Raw genomic sequence first — 22,324 nt, 5'->3', positions numbered from 1 at the left:
GATAATGTATAAATATCGATACCGGTATTGTATCGGTCAAAAGTATTGATACATGTTTGACGGCCCTAGGTATGACAGCATCACAAAAGAGCTGACATGTTACTCTATGGTAACAAGCATTATTACAAAGAACCATTTCACGTAGCTGGGACATGACGTAGTAATAGGATACCGATAGAAAATGCGATATTCTGTGGCCTCGAGGCAAAGCTTCTATAGCATTGCTATAATAACAATGTATTATTATGTGTTGCAGAAATGATGCGTATTACGATGCTAGAACGTGACAGGGGAGAGTAAAATTAAAATAAATAATATGCCTGCAATATTAAGTTACTTAACCCTACACTGCATAGTGATGCCATTTGGCATGATATTTTAATGCAAATATTACTAACCCCATCTACGAATTCGTTTTTGAAATGTTTTACTATGTTTCATTAGTAAATATACTAAGTAATTAGTAGTACAGTTAATTAGCAGATGTCTCCAAATTATTACAAAACTTCAAATAAACTCTGACGGAAGTGAAAACGTTTAAACCTGAAATTCACCTGTTTCAAATATGCTTTTTAGCTAGAAAAAGTCCATTCAAGAACATAAAAAAAATATTTCGTGATACACTCAGATATGTACTTTATGATTATATTAACATTTTAATGCTGAACATCAAATATATAGAAATAATTCTATATATTTGATAATAGTGTTTGTGATGCCATTTGGCATCATCATGCAGTAACATACTGCTTTTTGCGTGTACTTCAGTAATGATTTGGTTCTCAATTTCTAATTTCTTTACCAGAATGAATTTCAGAAAACGAGCATTGAATGACAAGGAGAAGACAAAATAAAAACTGTTTGAAAAATTTTCATATCTTTAAAAAACAAAACAAATGTACTTCACCTTATTGCAAGCAGATGCTATTTGGCATCATATTGTTTATTTGAATAAAATAATACAAAAAGTTAATATATATATTTTTTTAATATTTTTCCCATGGTTTTTATCATAATTTACAACACATATATTTTTTTCGTTAAAAAATAAAATGTCATGCAGTGTAGGGTTAACTAGCGAGTATGTATGAAAACAAAATTTATATTATAAATGAATATTATTACATCATTTAGAGTGATTTACCTTGCAAAATTTTTATTAATAGCCAATAAAACTTCATTTACTTTAACTCCGCTTAACTTTTATTATAAGGGTATAATATAATATTTTGACTAAATAAATAAAGTACCCATTTGACATCATAAAATAGTATTCTTCATCGGGTACCGTGGAATTATCCAGATGACTGGATAGCCATTTTGACGGTTTATCTCTCTCGGCAGTTAACGTATGCAGAGTGTGTGATAGTAGAAAGCCTTTATTACATTTAAATTGATTTGCCCATCTATTGGAATCTATTTTAGACTTATTATTGATGTTTGGCATAATCACATGATTTCTGTCCACCAGCCGACTTGTCTACACACTCTTTGTCTATTACAAATGGGAAACTTACATTATATGAACATTTATTAAACCTACTACCTGATAGTTCCTTCTAAACCAACCACCCCCGCATCACACTCGCTCTTAATCGAGCTTACCAAGAGGCCCGACGTTTGAATGTGAAGTATCAGCAGTTGTTTACGTCTAAAATGTGTAGTTTGAATGAGTTTACAAAGATTTTCTAATAACAGTGCCCATGGGAGAGAGGAGCACGAATAACTAACAACAATAAATGATTCTAATTAATTTAAATATAATATGTATAAACAAAGCTAAAACAATACGGATATAAGAACATAACAATTTTAGGAGATCTTGATATCTGCGATAAGACACTGATATAATATGTAAAAAGTTATTACTTGTGAATTGTAAGATGGTTAATAAAAAAAAAATAATAAAAATGTTATTTTGTGAAAATTAAAGGAGTTTATAAAAAATAGTGCTAGCTCAATCTATCGGTAAAGACAAAAGAATTTACTTAATAAGTATAATTATTATATCAACTGTGTTTAGGAAAAAGGGCGTAACCCTCGATTTTTCGAAAAGTGCTTTTATTAGATATTAACAATGTATACAACTAAATACACGTTCCGTTAAAAGGAAGTAAGCCGCAAATGCCGATTTATTATCTAAATTCAGGTTTTAATTAAGTTTTAATTTAAGGAAAAAAGCATTTACCCTCAATTTTAATGATTTTTCTTTAATAACTTCTTTAATTATTAGTAGATCGAAAAGATATTACACCAAATCATCAATCATCATACACCCAATGTTTGTGCCTATTTTTTATAATAATAATATTGAACCAAAATCATTCAAAAAACGTTTTTTGCCTCTCCTGTAAAGTTTGTTCTATGTAGGTTACGCCCTTTTTCCTAAACACGGTCGATATATAAAAGAATCTCAAGGGTGAAAATTATAGTCCGCGCTGTCATGATCAGAATTTTGTTGAAAGATGGAACCTCTTCAATCAAAAGTACATTGAAAATTATATAGGTACTACTATTTTTAATTTTGCCATTCTAAAATCGCGTGTTCAATTATTAAACAAAAGATTGAACGGGCGCCCCTAATACCTGTATTGTAAATGTGTAAAAAATACACCAATAAATATTTCACCATTTAAATATAATAACGCAAAATTTAATTGATATGTTTAATTTATTATTCTTACAACTGAAGGTTGTACAATAATAAAAGGTTATTCTTAAATGACAAAGAAAAGTTTCACAGAGAGAATAGTATTATCAACAAGGCATTAGAAAAAAAACAAGATGAACGCTAGTGTTTTGCTTGGTTTGGTACGACGGACACACAGTTTATTATAGACTAAATGTTGTGAATTACTTAACTATAAGTTGTCTTGAGTCTGGAATACCATCGAATGAACAGGAAAAGTAGATATTAGAAGTGGTTTTCCGTCTGAGAGGGACTTGATAGAATATTATGGAATGGTAAACTATAAAACTAGGTGACAACCTTCTCTGCTGAAGTTCTGAACTGGATTGATCTAGAATCGATTTCCGCCCGCCTCGCTGGATCTTTGTTCGATTATGCGTCTTTAAAATAACGCGGAAATCGTTGCGTTTGGTCAACAGGTAATGGAAAGGTTTTACGTTGCTTGTTATTTGGGGTTGACCCACATTATAAATCAAGGATGTGCCAAAATACTCGTTATTGATATTAGTTATTTTAACGGTATTCGGTATTGGTGCATTAAAGTTTGTAGACATGTGGCATTGAAATATCACATGACAACACCTCATTTTTTTTAAAGCATTATAGTTGACTTTGTGTTGACATGGTCGGCAAGGGTTGGTTGGACCGACTTGAGCATCTCTTCCCTTCCGGAGAAATTTTCGGACGTTCCCAGAAGATATGGTCTGCAACACGTAGTTATCCGTCACATGGACAGTGACAAGTCCAAACTCAAAGAGCTCGTTAGGGAATAAACCGTGCCGTCAAAAATTGATTGATATGATAGTAAGGAGTCAAAATGGTTATCTCCAATCGCCATTAGACATTAGGAAAGAACAAATTTGTATGTCTGCCCTTGATAACGGCAACTTATTTTCGCTGCCAGGTCTTCGACGCCGCATCCAGCGTCATTTGACGTACCCATTGTCTGTTTTATCAGTGATACTTTTTCAGCATCAAAGTTTGGAGAAGGGGCAAAGTGAAAGTCACCAACATCGGCCTTCTCATCTTTGAGGAGCAGAATTAAACCTATTGGGAGCAATCTCTGCCTTTATAGAAGTATAGCACCATGATATTATCTTAAACGATGGCAACATTTCAGAGTATTCGTGATTCTCAGGCACGGGAGAATGACTGACATAATAATCAATGTGTAATACCTGCATCCAAGAATAAAAATATAATTATTATTACTATTATAACTAGTTTAGCAGTCAAACAATTGAAAAAAAAATGCTATCGTTATAAACCAACTTGAAATCAGATGGTTTTGTAAATACAGCTTGCAATAAATTGTAGACCACCGTAGAATATCGTCTAGCCAGGGCCGCATTCTTAAAATGGGTTAAAAGTTATTATAGCTAGTAATACACATGTCGACTGAAAATTAAAAAAATATATATTTTAACAATATGATATACTGACCCGCAACGAAGAAATTATTAATAGTTTGCTACTTAACAATATTTTGTAATGTAAAAATGACAAAAAAGATGACCAGTACACACGGGTTTATATTGTTATAATACCTACACTGTGAATAATACAAAACGATCAAGCATCACCCTCTTATTCATCATAAGTATTGTTATTTAACTCTATAAAATACATTGCTTTAGACTCTTTAGAGCATTACCAACGCTCGCCCAAAAAGTGCAGTAAATGTCTATGCTGCTGTCAAATAGACGTTTTCGAAAATAATATTAAAAAAAAAACAAGACGTGTCATCACTATCTACCTTTGTGTAGATTAGCGTTGCCAGATAATTATTTTACCAAATCGAAATTTTTACCGTATGAAATTTAAAGAAATCGGGTTATAGAAGCAAAAATTGGGACAGCTTAAAAACAAATAGTTCAAATTTTTAATATTTATTTCTATAATATTAATCATATATAATACAACAAAAACTAAAAAAACTTTTTGACTATCAAAATAATAATATTAAACAATATATTTTACCGTCAATCGCCTATTTGTATCTATTTGGCTGAAGATTTTACTTCTTGGGGAGTTTATTTATGTTGCTTAAAAAGCGGGAAGTCCCGCAGGCAACGCTAGTGATTAAATAAAGAAATTTACGATACAAAAATACAATCCTGTCACCCTGTTAAATACTTTTTTGATTTACTCAAAACCGTCAATTCCATCAATATTATTAAAGTGTTAAGATAGTGACAAGGTAGAAGATAAACCCGGAAATTTGATATTAGTAATGGATATCTGGTATTATTTTTTAATTAACAATATTATATCATATTGACTAATCAATCACATACCTGTTCAATCTACGGTACAGAGTTTGTAGTGCAAAATGTAGTCGAAAAAATAATCCATCACGGTAAGTAGACGAACAGACAATAGTACAACATTTCGGCATTATTATTTAATTGAAAAATCCTGTAAAATCGTTTACAAATTAATGCACACGAATGAGTAATAACGCGCCGAATATTAGCAGCCATTGTTTTATTTACGGAAATAATTGATCGGAATGCCAACTGATTGATGTTAATATAATGTACAACTTACCAACTTAAATTATTTCAAATGTAATAATAATAAATTCTTTTGATTATTTCCAATAATGTTATCAAGATACAAATATTGTCAATATTGTTACAGTAGTTTTGAGTTATGGACTGATATATAAACATTCTATTTTTACCACGTTTTTATTAGCTCGTATTCTTGTTTGTCCAATACAAATCTTGCAATTTAACTAACTTTCCGACTAGCTAGACATTTGAAACTTTTAGAATATATCAGAACACGATGACAATGCATTCTTTTAATACTTTTAGCCATCTTTAAGTAGAATTGAATTCATTTTGAGTTAATTCTGTTGTGTATGGAAAGTTATTTCGATAAAAAATCGTAAAAAGTAAAACACTATTATTGGTCCCATAAGGGGGTCATAGCAACTAAATTATTAATATAAACGTGCGTTACTGTGGAAATTAATATAAAATGTCAAAATGACATTTCAGTATTCTATATTTATTCAGTATTTCTATCAAGTACAAAAAATAGTATTTAATCAAGTTTATATGATTCAACAGAAAATTTAAAAACGTGGTATATAAAAAGTTCTTCTTATCTTGTAATTATTTATTATTAAGTACTTGGTATAATATATTATTGGATAAGTTTTAATTTATTAGTTTTCATAGTATTTATAATAAATATCTAGGGCACCAAAATGTCTACAGACAACACTGCATATAGAATCGTAGACCAACCATAAAAACAGTCAGCACACATTGATTTATGTCTTGATTAGATGTGGTTACGATTTCTCCTAAACATGGCACTACACAGCACTGTGTGTATTCGAATACACATATAACTGTGTTATATACATAATATAATATGTCTGTATATGAAAGTACACTGTGTAAACCACTTTGCTGGAAAATTGATACAACTTAATTTGGGGCACATGTGGTCCAGCTTGTTTTCACTTCGCAAAACAATTGGAATTAATGAAAACACTGAATCAAGTTGGATCACTTTACAATAATTATTCGCTGTCTAATTAAATAATTAAACTCTTCACTCTCTTCGCCGCTGTTATAAACTAATGTTAATTTCAAGATGAACTAATATTAGGGATCATCCATATGCAATTAGTTAATTAATGCCAGAAGCCTGCATTTTTACTAATTTCATATTACAACGTTTTTATTAGCTAGTGTTCTTATTTGTCCGGTGGTTGTTTATCCAGTACAAATCTTGCAATCGATTTTTAACTAACTTCCCGACTAGCTAGACATTTTAAACTTTTAGAATATATCAGAACACGATGCCAATGCATTCTTTTAATACTTTTAGCCATCTTTAAGCAGAATTGAATTCATTTTCAGTTAATTCTGTTTTGTATGGAAAGTTATTTCATAAAAATCTGTAAAAAGTAAGAGACTATTATTGGTTGCTCTCCATTATTGGTGGTCCTCGCAATTATTATTATATACGTGCGTCACTATGGAAATCAAAATGACATTTCAGTATTCTATATTTGTTTGTTTGCTTGTTTTTTATTTACTTTATATCAAGTACAAGTTTGTGCATATTGAGCACAATAATTGAACAGAAAATTTAAAAACGTTGTATATAAAAAGTTATTTTTATCTTGTAAATATTTTTATTGATTTCCATCGTATGTAGGTATATTCATACAATATCAAATCAGTTTGTTACATAAATAAAATCAAACCGGAGGTTGATTGCAAAGTTGTTTTTAATATTTTTATTAACCGCCATTTTTTTAATATTCATGATACTTTTTATTTATTTTAGTGACGTACATTCTTTTTTTTCTAATGTATTTTCAACTGCATTCACAAAATTATTATGCCAAATAGGGTAAGAAAATTAGCTAGATAGCTGAAAAATGCTAATTTTTTCTAATTTCTTTGATTGTTTTTATGAGAACTTATTTATAATTATTAGTTATCAATTTATTGTTTCACAATAAATAAATTATGCATACAACTAAACTTATGTTGCATTTATTTTATTGATATTGTATACTTTATAATATAAGAAACAAAATGCCAGCATATAGATTTATAAGAAAATTTAGTGAAATATTCAACGCGGTGTTGAAAATCGCTAGATTTAACGCCAAATTTTTCAAGCTAGAAATATTAGAAAATTATTAGAAAAATTTACATCTGGAAATAAAATACAAAATCGGAAACAATAAAAAAAAAGCAAATTAAGTAAAACTGGAGGTTACCTACCTAGTTTGTTACTAATAGCTTCGAAAAAAATATTAACAATAAATGAATTCATTTATTTTTAAGAATATTTTGAAATCGATTATATTTAATGGTATTGTTTTTTTATAACTAACAGGGAGTTCAAATATGTTATGTACTTAATTTAGACAGTTAAGTAAAAAAAATATATGACAAAGTATAAACTATGGGGAATGGGGTATAATGTGAACCTATTCATTGACGACTCCTAACTGCCATTGTTTCGTTCAATTCTCTTTGAACTGTGCTGCTATTTTCCATTGTTCTATTCTGGATACCGATATGTCCTCGGAACGATTTAATCGCTATTGGTCGCCATTTCAATATGTTCAGTTCATGTGTTACCTGGAATACTTGCAATGCCACGTACTTACTGCCACTCTAACAGATTTGGCACATGAGGCATTTATAGTGTCAAAGGATACGTTCATTTATCAACATATCCTTTGATGGATAGTATTCTAGCGATAATTAATTACTGTTAAACACAGTGTAAATTGCAACTCCTTTGTCAGCACTCCGTAGCCATATTAAAATTAAAATTTATTTATTTTTAACATACAGTAAACATTACAAATAATAAATTTAAGACGTCCGGGATATGACATTTAAAAAACAAAGAAATAGTATTAAAACAATGTAAATAAGATAGAAATATATTATGCAGTATCACAAAAACAGTAGGTATAAGGGGTATATAGGTATAAACATTGTAAACATTATGAAGCACAAAAAGTACACCAAATGAACTAAGTGCACCCTATTTTAAGAATTTATCAAACAACGCCCATGTATAATACTCATTCTCACGTAGGTGGAATATATCAACATACGAAGTGATTTGGTTAAACAGAGTTATTGCCTTCCCAATTGGTATCACCAATGGCAGAATTTATTACACACAGAATAACAGTAGTTTAAAAATTCGTAATACGTATTCATATGTAGGTACTAAGTTTTCATTCGACTTTCAACAATTATTGTTACATATTCACTGTTTCGGATTTAGGGACTTGAAAGTCTACGGCGCTAACTGATTTTGTGCTCATCTTTGATAAAAATTAAATAAAAATTATACATTTCAGTAAAAATGTCTTCCCTATTCAATTAATATTGTAATTAATATTATTATTATATTATCATATAATAATAATATTAAATTCGTGTTTTTTTTTTTATACAAATAAGTATCTATCTGAATGTCATAAGACCTGTTTGATTTTGTAATGGTTTGGGAAAATTTTAATTACATGTTGTGTTACCCACGCATCTTTTAAATATTTTTAATTTTTATTTATTAGGTATAATTTTTAATAATTGTATTTAATATGATTTTAGCAATTTTGAAGCGGCCTTTTAAATATTCTAACGAATCTATTGCGTCATCTGCGCCAAGAAAATCGTCACTGCATATTATTTAATAGGTTTGTGAAATGAAATTTAAAAAAAGGCTTGATATTTTAGAATTTTTATATCTAAAAAATGAAAGCGGAAACCACAATATTATTTTATTATAAATACCCATCTGCTGTTGGGTTGTGTTAAATCGAAATAATGTCAATAACATGCATAGACCAAAATATAATGAAATCCGCCACACTCTAAATAATTAATGACGTCATATCCAGTTCCGTTATCATTATTATTCCCGTTTTTTTTTAAATTTTGATTTCACAATGATTATGTATTTAAATAGTTTTTGATTAGTATTCAATGGCAACAATATTATTTATTATCAATTATTATATTTTTTTGGCTGTTTTATTTTAAGAAAATCATATTATGGTATTAACAGATTATTGTTTTTACGAGAAATTGATGTTAGTCACTCGTTGAAAAACAATATGTGTATTTCGCAGACCCAGAATTCGATCCTGGAACCCACGACATTATAAGCCGCTCGGCTTTCGTGGTGAGGGGGGGCATACATTAATAGTTTATTTGTGTCGCTGAGTTTCAAAACCCGCTATAACACTTTTTCATTATGTTGAGAAAATCAATAAAAACTTTTTGAACTAAAAAGTTTTTTGAATGTTTCAGTAGTGTTATAGCGGGATTTGAGAGACACATTGATTTTGTTTCATAAATGACAGTTAATCGTAGCGGCTATCATATAGAGATTTTAATAACGAATCTAACGATATATATATATATCTTCAAAATCTTCAAATATCAAAAAAAGTGTTATAGCGGGTTTTGAAATTTAGCGACACATTTAAACTTTAAACAACTCAATGTTTGCTTTTTCAGTTGTTAACTAAATAAATTATCGCACTGCGTCTCCAAATGCCCGGTATGTTTATTTTTTAGATGTCACAGTGAAACTAATATAATATAAGACGTATTTAATGCTGCTAGTGTTTCGTATTTGCGTATTAAATCGATACTCTACTATACTAGCAAATGACAAACAAAACTATTTATTTAATTGCTCTTGAAAAAATGACAAATGTAATTAATATCACCATTAAAGCCTAGTTCAGACAGTGCTAATATTTTATCACTAAATGTTTAGTACCTATTTGAAAAGTGTTCGAAAATAAAACATTAGTGAGTTAGGATACTATCCGTGGCTTTATCCAACTGAGTTTCTATTAGGTATGCTTACATACTGTAGTTTAAATGCTAGAAGATATCAATATTTGGCCACGTATTTTTTCGACTTATACGTAGTGTAAATGAGAACTCTGCCATTCTTGGTAGTATTGACTTGTGTGTCCCTGATAACTATCTTAGAAATTGGGAGCATCGGTTGTTTGTTCTTCCGAGGAGCAGAACTACTAACCTGCCATTTCTGATGCCAATTGGGAGGGCAATAACTCTGCTCAACCAAATCGCTTCGGATGTTGATATATTCCATCTACGTGAGGATGAGTATAGGTGGACGTTTTTTATAGATTCTTAAAATAGGGTCCATTTAGGTGGTTCGGTGTGCTTCCATGCTTTATAATTAATATTTTTTATATTTAACTTTTTTTTATAATTTTGTACCTTTTACTTTACTTTTCATACTGTTTTTGTGATACTGCATATATTTATTTCTTCTTTACAATGTTTCTTTGTTTTTAAATGTCATATTGTGAACGTCTTAAATTTGTAATTTTTAATGTACACTGTATGTAAAAAATATTTTTTTTTTGAATTTGAGTTTAGTGCATAAATAGAGTACAACTAAAAGTTAAAATAAATAAAATAATACAATTATTTGCAATAGGTTTATTAGAAGAATAGAAGAAAAATGGGAGAAAAGAAGATAGAAAATCGAGGAAAAGAGAGGAAATCAATGTGAGAGATGCATTAGGAGCTATAAATTTTCTTCACAATAACATAGAATAAAAAATCCGGTACAGTTCGGTTATGAGGAATACATCGGAAAACGCATTTTGAAAATACCCGATATACTGGATTATTTGTTCGTTTGGGTTAGTTTAGCTTAGGTTAGGTTGGGTTAGGTTAGGTTAGGTTAGGTTAGGTTAGGTTAGGTTAGGTTTGGTATGATTAACCTAACAAATTATCCAGTATATCGGCTATTTTCAAAATGCGTTTTCCGCTGTATTCCTCATAACTCAACTGTACCAAAAATCCTAAAGAATACTTTTCAATAACGAAGAGTTATTTTAGTTTTCTGATAACAAAAATGCAGTCAGAAATTTACAGCACTGAATTTAAGAAGTGCATTATCTGCAAAAACAAAATCTTGGCAACATTAATGAACTTGACTAAAGATAACGTGTTCAGAATTGTGTCGCGGCATTTGGTATTCAATGAGTAGTGGTAGAGGCCGCTACTCGGCCGAATAATTTTAACAAAATGGATTGAATCGACTAAATTTGTCTGTTCATATAATATGTACGTTGAGTTACTAAATAAATACTCGCCACTGTACTAAATACTAACATAATCTGAATCAGGCGAAAACGCAGAATTTAATGTGCGAATAATCTGTTTACATTTTTTTCACTAAACGAATTAATAGTGATTCATGAAAATACGCAATATTCCATTTATAATTGTCTACTGTGCACATCGGATATAAAGATTTTACTTTGAATTCAGATTCGATGTATTACTTTATGAAAATTAACTCATAAAATACAAATAAGTACAAAGCGCGCTGAATGTCGTCAAATATTACCAATATTGAATGCGCGTTTTCTTTACATGACAAATTTTAATGAATATATGTATCAATTATTATATTTTTTTGGCTGTTTTATTTTAAGAAAATCGTATTATGGTATTAACAGATTATTGTTTTTACGAGAAATTGATGTTAGTCACTCGTTGAAAAACAATATGTGTATTTCGCAGACCCAGAATTCGATCCTGGAACCCACGACATTATAAGCCGCTCGGCTTTCGTGGTGAGGGGGGGGCATACACTAATAGTTTATTTGTGTCGCTGAGTTTCAAAACCCGCTATAACACTTTTTCATTATCTTGAGGAAATCAATAAAAACTTTTTTAACTAAAAAGGATTTTGAATGTTTCAGTAGTGCTATAGCGGCATTTGATAGACACATTGTTTTTGTTTCATAAATGACAGTTAATCGTAGCGGATTTTGAAAGAAGCGATGAAATTTTCATGTAGAGATTTTAATAACAAATACAACGATATATATATATATCTTAATTATTTCAAAAAAGTGTTATAGCGGGTTTTGAAACATTGAAAACATATTTCTAAAACGTGTTAAAGTTTATAATATAAAAGCGAGTACCCGGCATGCGTTGCAATGCCACCCAAAGAAAGAAAGTGTTTGTGTTTTAATTCTGTTTATTGAAGTGCTTATGGATACACAATATTTTTTGTCTTTCCGTCTATAGATCTACCATCATAAATTGGCATTTCAGCGAGGGCGCTAGTATGACATTGAGAATATTACCATAACTAACAAAAAAATGGTAATTTATAATTTTTTATTGGTAGTAGATTTCTGTACAAATATTATGCAATCCATAATTCGAGAAACATGTTGTAAAATTAAATGGCATTTGTAACAAATTGATCCTCGATAGACAATTTTAGTTTCAAATTCGACCGGCTGCCAACTTAAGATGGTAGATTTTTAGTGAGTACACGAATAAATCAGACAATTTTCAAACGCGTGAGTAGGCCGCATACAGCTGTCCATGCGAAAAGCATGGATTTTCCAAATTTGTTATAGGAACGCAAACGAATAGAAGAAGATAGAATGAAAAAAAAGATGGGTTTTTTAATTCAGAAACCTTCGCGAGTGTGCGCACAATAACTGACGAAAGTTTCATCGCAATCGGATGAATGATATGGGAACGCATACGAGACACACACACAGACAAACATTCATTTTTATAAATAGAGATTTATTCACAGTAAAGATTTTTACTTCTTTATAGCGCCTCACAAACAAGGCAGCCCACTTCCCATTATTTTTGTGTTCCCTAGTAATGTATTGTGTGGATATTTGAAGCAGGATAAACCTAGGATAAACGGGATAACCTTAAACTATATGAGGGTTGTTTTTTCAGATTATGTTGAATAAAACACAACATATGGCGCAATATCTAGGTACGGTAATGTAGTATTTATAAGAATGTATCTGATGTTGATTTTAATTCTCTATTATAAAAAGCTCACATTTCATATTCAAAATGTAAAACGAAAGGAAGATATTCGGCACGGTATTTATTCTGAAAAAATAAATAACGGAATCATCTATGAAAATATTTTTTACTTTGGCATAACGAATTTGCGTGTATTATATTATTTTCGAGTTCGTCGACATTATAACAGCCTGTTTTTTTTACTTTGAATAACTGAAACCACAATTTGATTTTGCAGTAGTTTGAAACATTAAAACATGTAACCTTTAACTAATCCCCGCAACATGTAACCCTTAATAACCCGCGATGGGCGCGCTGCTTAAGCTTCGGCCTATAACGTCATGGGTCCCAGGTTTGAATTCTGGGTCTAGAAAGTAAATAAAATATTGTTTTTCAATTTGTGTATGAGTCAGAGTATAGACTTGATAGGTTGAGCAAAGTGGATGACATCAATTTCTCGTAAAAACAAAATTTGTTAATACAAACCTCTACTCTTTGGAGGCCTATATGAACGGATTAGGATCGGACATGGTAAAAAAAACCTTTATTTACCTACATTACTAATCCTACTACTTATTTTGATTTTGTAATAAATATTCCAATGAAAAATATTTTTATGTAACTAATTAAATTATGATAACATAATTTTATTGTACCAGAAGAAATTTTTGTTATGACGTTGCTAAGTTGATTTGCCGATTCCGTGGTACCATTTTTAATGATTAGACTAGTTTCTGCTGTATTTATTTTTGCCTTTTTTATATTACACTTATATAATATTATATTATAAGTATATATATATATATATATATAATATAACGATACTATTTAAATTAACAATAGATTATTCCATAAAGGAGAGATTCAAGGTGTATACAGTATATAATATCGTTTAAAAGATATTATCTTTTAAACGATGTTCAATTCTAAGATGATCATAATATTTTGAGCTGCATATAATGAAGGTTTTATTTTTATTTTTTACGAAAAATGGATGTCAGCCGATTCCTCAACCTATTAGCTCCATACTCGCATGGGCGTGGTTATACATTATTTTACTACATAATTATTTATATTATCTACTGGAGGTAAGTGGTGGAAGTAGAATTTGAATATGCAATTGCTTAATAATATAATTAACATTTGTATATAATATGTAAAAGATAATTTACTTAATAGTTATTTATCAATTAAATAAAATTAATTTAATTTCGATCGAAATGTTGACTATCGCTCACATTAGTTGTTGAAGAAAAAAACACTTTTGGCTTATTTAAAAAAACTCGTATTCATTGGATTTCAGCAAATGTTTGCTAATTGAGCCACATGCGTCCTTCTTAATTACAACGAAATTAACGAGTAGTTGTACTACTGAAGCGCTTCCCACGTTGCATTAAAATCAATCAAAAAAATTGCATTGCAATCGGTGTTTGTAGTTTGAATCATGGTACTAATACCCCGTTTAAACGTGCATGGATTTACTACTGACTACGTATTGTTGTGGCCATAACAAAAAATGCATGTATAAACTCGTATTATTGTGCAAGTTGTAAAATTGCATGCCTGGATCAAAAAAGTTCAGATGTTTCTGAATTTTCACGCGACAATAAGATGCGATATCTGCGCCTACGCAGAAGGACGATAGCAGCGAACTAGTTTTGACGTTAAACGGTTTTCACGATCTGTCAAATAGTACCATACAATAACAACAACTCGTCTCGCTTACTCTAGAAGAATGAGATTGGTGAGACAGTCAGTACTTTTAAGTGTAAACAGTTATTATCGCGATTGTTTAAGATACTCATTATTTGTGCAAGTAAATTCGGCGCTATAAAGATTAAACGGGGATGAAATACCATTTTCGCTTCTGAGCGGTACAAGGGTACGGAGTGTCCCATGTCCCAGCCACGTGAAGCATCCCTTCGTTTTAGTGGTACATTGGTACGACCGCGTTACAAACACCAGAGTTCGTGAGTGGACACGGGAGCCCTCGGTGATTAAAGTAATCATTTTTGAGAACACTTCACAAAAAGCTTCTAGTCCATCGGGGTTCTAAAAATATAAATACACAGGTTGGAGATACACGTATAAATGCTTTTTGGATTTTCCCAATCGGGATTTGTTATTTTTTTTCTGATAATTTAAGCGAAACAATCGATTATATTTTTTATAGGTATCACATCCAGAAACTTATTCTGTTGGGAAATATATAATATCTTTTTATCAAAACACGAGAAAACTACTGTTTGAATTCTAAGAATGCGCTTAACAAGATTTCTTAGGAATCAAGGAAAATACTTAAAAAATCTTCCCCCATTCCCCTTGAATATATATACCGTTTGTCCCGCGGGTGACAATCGCTGTATGTAGTTTATTGTGTTGGGCTGGCTGCCCTAGCCGGGGCATAGACAATAGGTCTATGTTTATTGTGGTTTAAGTGCTCGAGCAGCGGACCGACGGACTTTTACGTCCATCCAAATGGCATAACCGTAAATCTAACGCTGGGGGGGAAGTGTTTACGCATCTTAACTCGGCCCAGCTATGCCAGAGAGCATGGCTATGCCATTGGTCAAAACTGAGCTTAGTTTTGATAACTGAGGTATAAATTTACCACATAAAAAGTGAGTTTCGATCACAAACATAATAAATGGACACATTTCGGGGACTTAGCCTCACATGTGCTTAACTACATAAATGCATGTTTCGAGTTAATGCCAAAATCACATATTTATTTTTATTGTACATTTTATATCAATTTTCAAATGAAAATATGAAGTTAGAAATACAAAGGCATATTAAATAAAATTTAAAATAATTTTATATCATTGAGGTTACACTGACTTATATGCTAAGAATGTGCGTTTACAGAATTATGATAAAATGTTCTTTTTAGCTAAAATGTGCTTTATTTTCATAGCACCAACATCTTTGTGTTTGTATTTATATCAAAACTGTGTTTTTGCAGATAAACGTTTTCGATTGTCAGCCCCTAAATTAGTCCCTAAGTTTTAAAAAAAACAATAGCGTCATCATAAATGCCCATACAAACTGAGTCTTTCCGTAAAGAGATACGGATGACGAATATTACTAGTATATAGCACCCCGTTACGCTCCAGCATCGAACCATAGTGCAAGCACAAGGTCGCGCCACTCCCATTCGGCCATCGCTACGTCTCATGCCTCCCACCATGTGAAAGAAGCAGTTCGTAGATCGCTTGGTGCATGGTGATGGAATTATTGAAACTATGTGCAAATACAGATGAAAGTGGTAAAAAAAATAAGGAGAAATCTGTGCATCATTATTCTGATAACATAATTATGGTTATTAGGTCATATTAGTTATCGTCAGATGCAGCGTTCGAAATCAAAAATGTTGCGAACTGGAGCTCTCAATATTTTTCAGAAAATATTAACATAGTTTTATCAATTTTATGTAAGTTAGTATGTACATAATATATGTAATAAAAATAAGTGTTAGATTTTTTTAATGGATTATCTAGCTTAGATGGTCAAGTTATTTTTTTCACGAGACGGAGCGATAATTATGAGGAATTCATGAACCGGATCGGCGCTTCGGTGCATTCTGTTCCATTTCGAGCTCTGGTCAGATGTATTAAATATCTGTTATACTAAACGTGTTCACATTTATTAGTGTTGAGAAATAGGGGACATCGAGTGGTATTTTATAGGCGCAATCTAAACTAAAGAAATCCGATGTGCGCATCACAATAATTGTTTCTATAGAAAATACTTTATAGCCATTGCATAATAAAAGAATTAAATTAAGAGAAAGAGGTGAACATAATAAATTATGTATGTCCAAAAAGTGAATTGTATATTGATAAATTTATACGAGGAACGGTTGTTAGCTCAATAATTGGCCCTTATATATAACTATTATAATGAAAAAGTATAAGTTTTGCTAAACGCTTGGCACAATTCTATAACTCTCAACTGGAGCTATTAGTTTCAAAGTTGGTAATGTCCATATTTTTTTTATATTTTTCTTGATTCTGATTCTTTGAGAACTTTTTCATCGTATTTAAATATATTCATAACACCTATATCAAATTAAACTCCATTTGTTAATTAAATAGAATTAAGCCGGAGGTTGATTACAATGTCGTTTATACTTTATCAACCGTATATTTTACCACTAACTTTAAACCTGCCTTTTTATTAATTTTATTGATGTTAAAGACATTTATTTTAATGTCGCTGTTAGCTTTTTATAATTCGTTAGATTACTGCTTATATCTTATAAATGACATTTTTTTTTTTACATGAAACTGATTTTTTTGTTAATAGAATATTTCGTTTTTTCTTCTAAGTATTAATTGCTCATTATTTAAAAGTATATACTTACATTAACAAGATAAAATAATTTGTAATATCTTATTTAGTATTATGACTGTAGGTACGTAATTTTTGTTAAAATAACTACATATTATACAGGAATTTCACAGTCGATGGCCAACCTTTTTATTGTTTTTATTACGTCAAAAAGTCATTTTATTCATATAGGTAAGATATGGGGTATTGATATTAAGCCATCGAATTGTTTACTAATATGTTTGCAAAAAGAAACTATTCTATTTGTAATCTTAAATATGCTTGATGGTTTTTTATGCGGTTATCCCAAATGGTGGCATCTGAAGGTTACCGACTATGAGTCGTATGCATGAGATTCCCAAATACTTTATAGGCTATATGCTGCTCGTTTGTATGCATGAGTGTAAATGTAATTTGTTGGTTAGCGACGTCACGATGTGACGTTATAATGTGTCATGGCGTCCAAATAATTGCAAGTTTATAAAATTTCATTCCCCGACCATTAATTTAAAATTTTGAAATTGTAAATGTGTCTGAAAGTGTGCGAACGGTACCATATAAATTTAATAATTATACATGAATAATTATTATGAATTTAAAATAATGTATCAGTTATTTTATCACATTTATTTTTAAATTCTACTGTACGAAAGGATAAAGTATTGCCAGTAAACATTTCCATTTTGTGGAAATACTGAATACATACATATTATTATGACTAACTTCACTTCAATTATGACATGTCAAAACAGAATAAGAATAAATGACAGAAATGCAAATGGATTTAGATAATAATATGTAATGATCTCTGTATAATATCTGTACCTCAGAGGCAGACGGATGCAACTCCGTTTTTATGGAAAATGAGTTTTTTTAAGAATCGTCATGCTAAAGGCTTTATTTTTTAGAGGCAGAGAGATGGAAGTCCTAGTCCTAGATATGCATAGCATCAAGATGCAAATGCCATACCTACCTTAGAAGCAGAAGGATGCAAATCCATTAATCCACTAAGATAAAATTCTGAGAACGAGCTTTAGAGGAGGATACAGCACTATGGACCATATTCAAGTCATCAGAGAAATCGGAGCGGTAACAGGAATACAAGCTGCCGCTATCCATGGGTTTTATAGACTATAAAAAAGCGTTCGATTCCATAAAGAAATTTTCAATACTCGATGCACTCAGAAATCAAGGAATCCCCAGGCACTATATAAATATTTTCAATAATATATACAGTAGCGCAACAACATCTCTATAAATCATCGCGCATTTCCTATCAGCAAAGGAGTCCAACAAGGTGATACAATCTCACCTAAACTATTTACAGCTACACTTGACGACTTATTTAGACAACTTGACGGGAATGACACGGGTCCCCATAAATGGAGAATACGTGAGTCATCTGCGCTTTGCGGATGACAATAAATAATAGTTTGCAAGACTCAGAAGACCTCCAAAGCAGAATGCAGGAACTCGCTGGAGTAAGCAACAAAATATGCTTGAAAATAAATTTATCAAAGAAGAAAGTCATGTTCAACTGATTTGCGGGCCAAACAGAGATCCTCATAAATGGCATTCAGCTCGAACAGGTGAAAAACTACATCTATGTGGCACAACAAGTGTCTATAGATGGATGTATATTTGATGAAATTGTTCGCAGAGTAAAGCTAGCCTGGAGTGCTTTTGGCCGCCTAAGTAATTTCTTCAAAAATGACCTCCCACTATGCCTAAAGTGCAAAGTGTTCAACCAGTGTGTACTTCCCGTGATCACATGCGTGTGGAACATTGACCCTAAGTAAAAGAGAGATCCAGAAACTTAGAGTAGCACAACGAGGTATGGAAAGGTGCATGCTGGGCAAAACGCAAAAGGACAAAAAGAGGAATGAGTGGATAAGGGAACAGATAACGATTAATGATGTGATAGTTTGCTAAAAACCTCAATTGGAAATGGGCTGGACACATAGCTCGAAGAAAGGACAATCGTTGGACAAATTTAGTCATCCAGTGGTATCTAAGAGGTACAAAACATCCGCAAGGTAGACCTAGAGGCCGCTGGATCGATGAAATGATAAAGTTCTGCGGAAAAACTTAGCAACGCAACGCATAGAAACGAGAGAAGTGGAATCAGCTTGGAGATTAGCGAGGCCTTCATCCAGCAGTCAATAGATTCAGGCTGGTGATGATGATGATGACATAATAATATTTAAAAAAAAAATGTGTTTTGCTTTGTTATATTTATACCTATAAATTTTTTTAACTTATAAATTGTTTTATTTTGGCTAGGTAAATAAGATACAAATCCACATTAACAAAATATCTTTAGAGGCAGAAGGATGCAAATCCACACTACGTTTTTTTTTTTAGATATAAAATTGTATAATCCTTTCTTACATATTCCAGAAGTACTTTAATTGAATTAGAATAAAAAAAATAATGATCATTCTATCTATATTTTCTTGGAAGTTATGAGTATTCGTTTAAAATAAAAATTGTTTTTTGGCTCTCCTGAACAATTGGGTATTTGGCACTTGCATCCGTCTGCCTCTGAGGTACAGATTTTATCATTTATACCAATCACCGTATGACACTATTGATGTTTCCAGTGTATTTAAGAGTTGTGCTTTGGTTATTACAGTTATCTTACAATAATTAACTAGGTAGGTAGGTACCATACTATTTTGAAGAATGCAGAATGCTTCTAATTGCATATTTTAATGCCCGACACAGCAGTAGGTACCTATTTTGCGGTCGTTTAGCGAATATATTTTATCGTAATCTTACGTAAATACATCTTATCTCTCCATGAAAAATATTGTGTTTTGTAAGCGAAATAGGTACGAAGCATTGTATCAGTTACCTACTATCTAGATTATAGACTAGGGATCAAAATTATACGTATTTTGTAAATAGCACGACTAGGAACTGTTTTTAAAGTTTGCAAATGTTTTACAGAGTCTACAAAATGAACGAGGGCCTCAAGCAAACGTTTGTTGTAATGAATGCATTATTAAAATGACATTTGAAAGTGACAGATGAAGCAACCATTTTGAATGGCGTGTGACGTCAGATTGCTTACGTCACAAACAGTGCTATACGCTATATGATGGAAAATCGGTTAAATAGCTTATAAAGAATTTGGGAATCTCATTCTTACGGCCCTATGAAACTAACAGCCTCGATTACAAAAAAGAAGCTATCACAATATTAGTGTGAGTATATTGAGTCAATGAGTAATATCAAATGACGAATATTATTAAATAAAAATGTGCATACCTAATATATTTTGAGAAACTTACTTACATAGGGTTACGCCACGGTTAAGTCCACGATGAACTAACTTTTAGCATACCTATTCCTTTAAATAGTTAAGTAATTATATTAATAAGAATATTCTCAGTATCAATTTTACATTTTTCTATTTTTAGATTTGGCAAATAAATCATTTTTTTACCGATATGTATTAAATTATTGTTGGTAATTCTCTATGTAATTATTTTCCGTCTGCAAACGAACACGGAGACAAAACTATTGTATTGTTTTGTTCCAATTATATAATGTAAATCAGTGACCGAAGCATACCATCTCGGCGGAGCATTCTCTTTTGGCGTAGACTTCGTAGAAGCGTAGAGGCATTGTCGTAGCATTTGTGAAACGGTAGCTCCTCCGTAGAAGCCATGGACCGTGACGCGGCTGGTAATCGCATTATGTTCCTTTGCATTTATTTACCAACTCGTTCACCAATTACAATGCTTTTAAAATATTATGAAAGAATCAGAGCTGTGACAGAGAATTTATAAGTTTCGTAATTTTAAAAATACCTAACGTATTTACATCAAAGACAATAAATAAGTATTACAGTCCATTCTGCTTATTACAATTTAAATTTAATAAAAAAATAATACATAAAATAGCTCACAAAGAGTCTGATATTACTTGTGAAGAAAATATTATAACAGTGATATAACTGAAAGAACACAGCTTACACAATATTATTATGTAAATACTGTTTGAATCGTATATATTTGAATATCAATATCTTTTATTGTGTTAACTTTGCTGTTAAAGCAATACCTCAGTTGAGGCATGGTCTAAAAAGATCGTGGCTAGGCGATGCGCGGATTGCAGGGTCGCGGGTGCAAATGTCACATGCCGACCGAAATATAATTTGTCATATAAATCCAACATGCGTCCATTTAGGGGGATCAGCACAATACTCGCCGGTGTCCATCTGACACCACCGCAGAGATCCGAGGACGTTCCTTACAGGAATACTGTAAGTGACATTGTGTACTAGACCGCATTTGCGGCATGGCAGGCGAGGTGGACCGCCTCCCCCAAGGGGCGGCACACTTACCGTTTTTTTCCAGACGTATTCTGCAGGCACCAAGCTAGAAGACTCCAACCTTCGCACTGGATTAGCCAGTTCCTCACCGCCCATGGCAACTTCGCCGCCAGACTCCACGAGTTTGGCTTGATAGTAGATGGGCCGGGTTGTACCTGCGGGCATGACCACCAAGATGTTGAACACATCCTCTGGGATTGCCCGCTTATGGAATTCGAACGAGCGGAGCTGTTTGCCAGGGTCTGTCCTCACACGGGCCCAATTGGTCATGGAGATCTGGTAGTAACCGAAGCCAACTTTGCGGCATTTGAGAAATTTGCAGCGTCGTATGGGGAGCGGGGTAGTCCCGACTCTTCTGTATTCCATTGCAATTCGTGATACTCAGTATGCGGGTAGACAAAGCGCCTAACGTCAGCGGACAGCAGAGCCAGTCCAAAAAACAAACATTTTCTCTCTTAACTTTCTTCTTTAAGCACTACAGTGCATGGTTGCAGCATCAGTCCCGTGCGGCTCCGTCTCGGGACGGAATGAGCACTTAAAATCACTTCTTTCAGACACGTTTAAAGCATCATAGAAAGCGGCCGTGCATGTCCACGG

Source organism: Rhyacophila brunnea, unplaced genomic scaffold (assembly GCF_057557595.1).
Source record: "Rhyacophila brunnea isolate RB1 unplaced genomic scaffold, BYU_Rbru_1.0 scaffold_1, whole genome shotgun sequence".
NCBI lineage: Eukaryota > Metazoa > Arthropoda > Insecta > Trichoptera > Rhyacophilidae > Rhyacophila > Rhyacophila brunnea.
The sequence above is the reverse complement of the archived record's forward strand: the minus strand, read 5'-3'. Positions refer to the sequence as shown.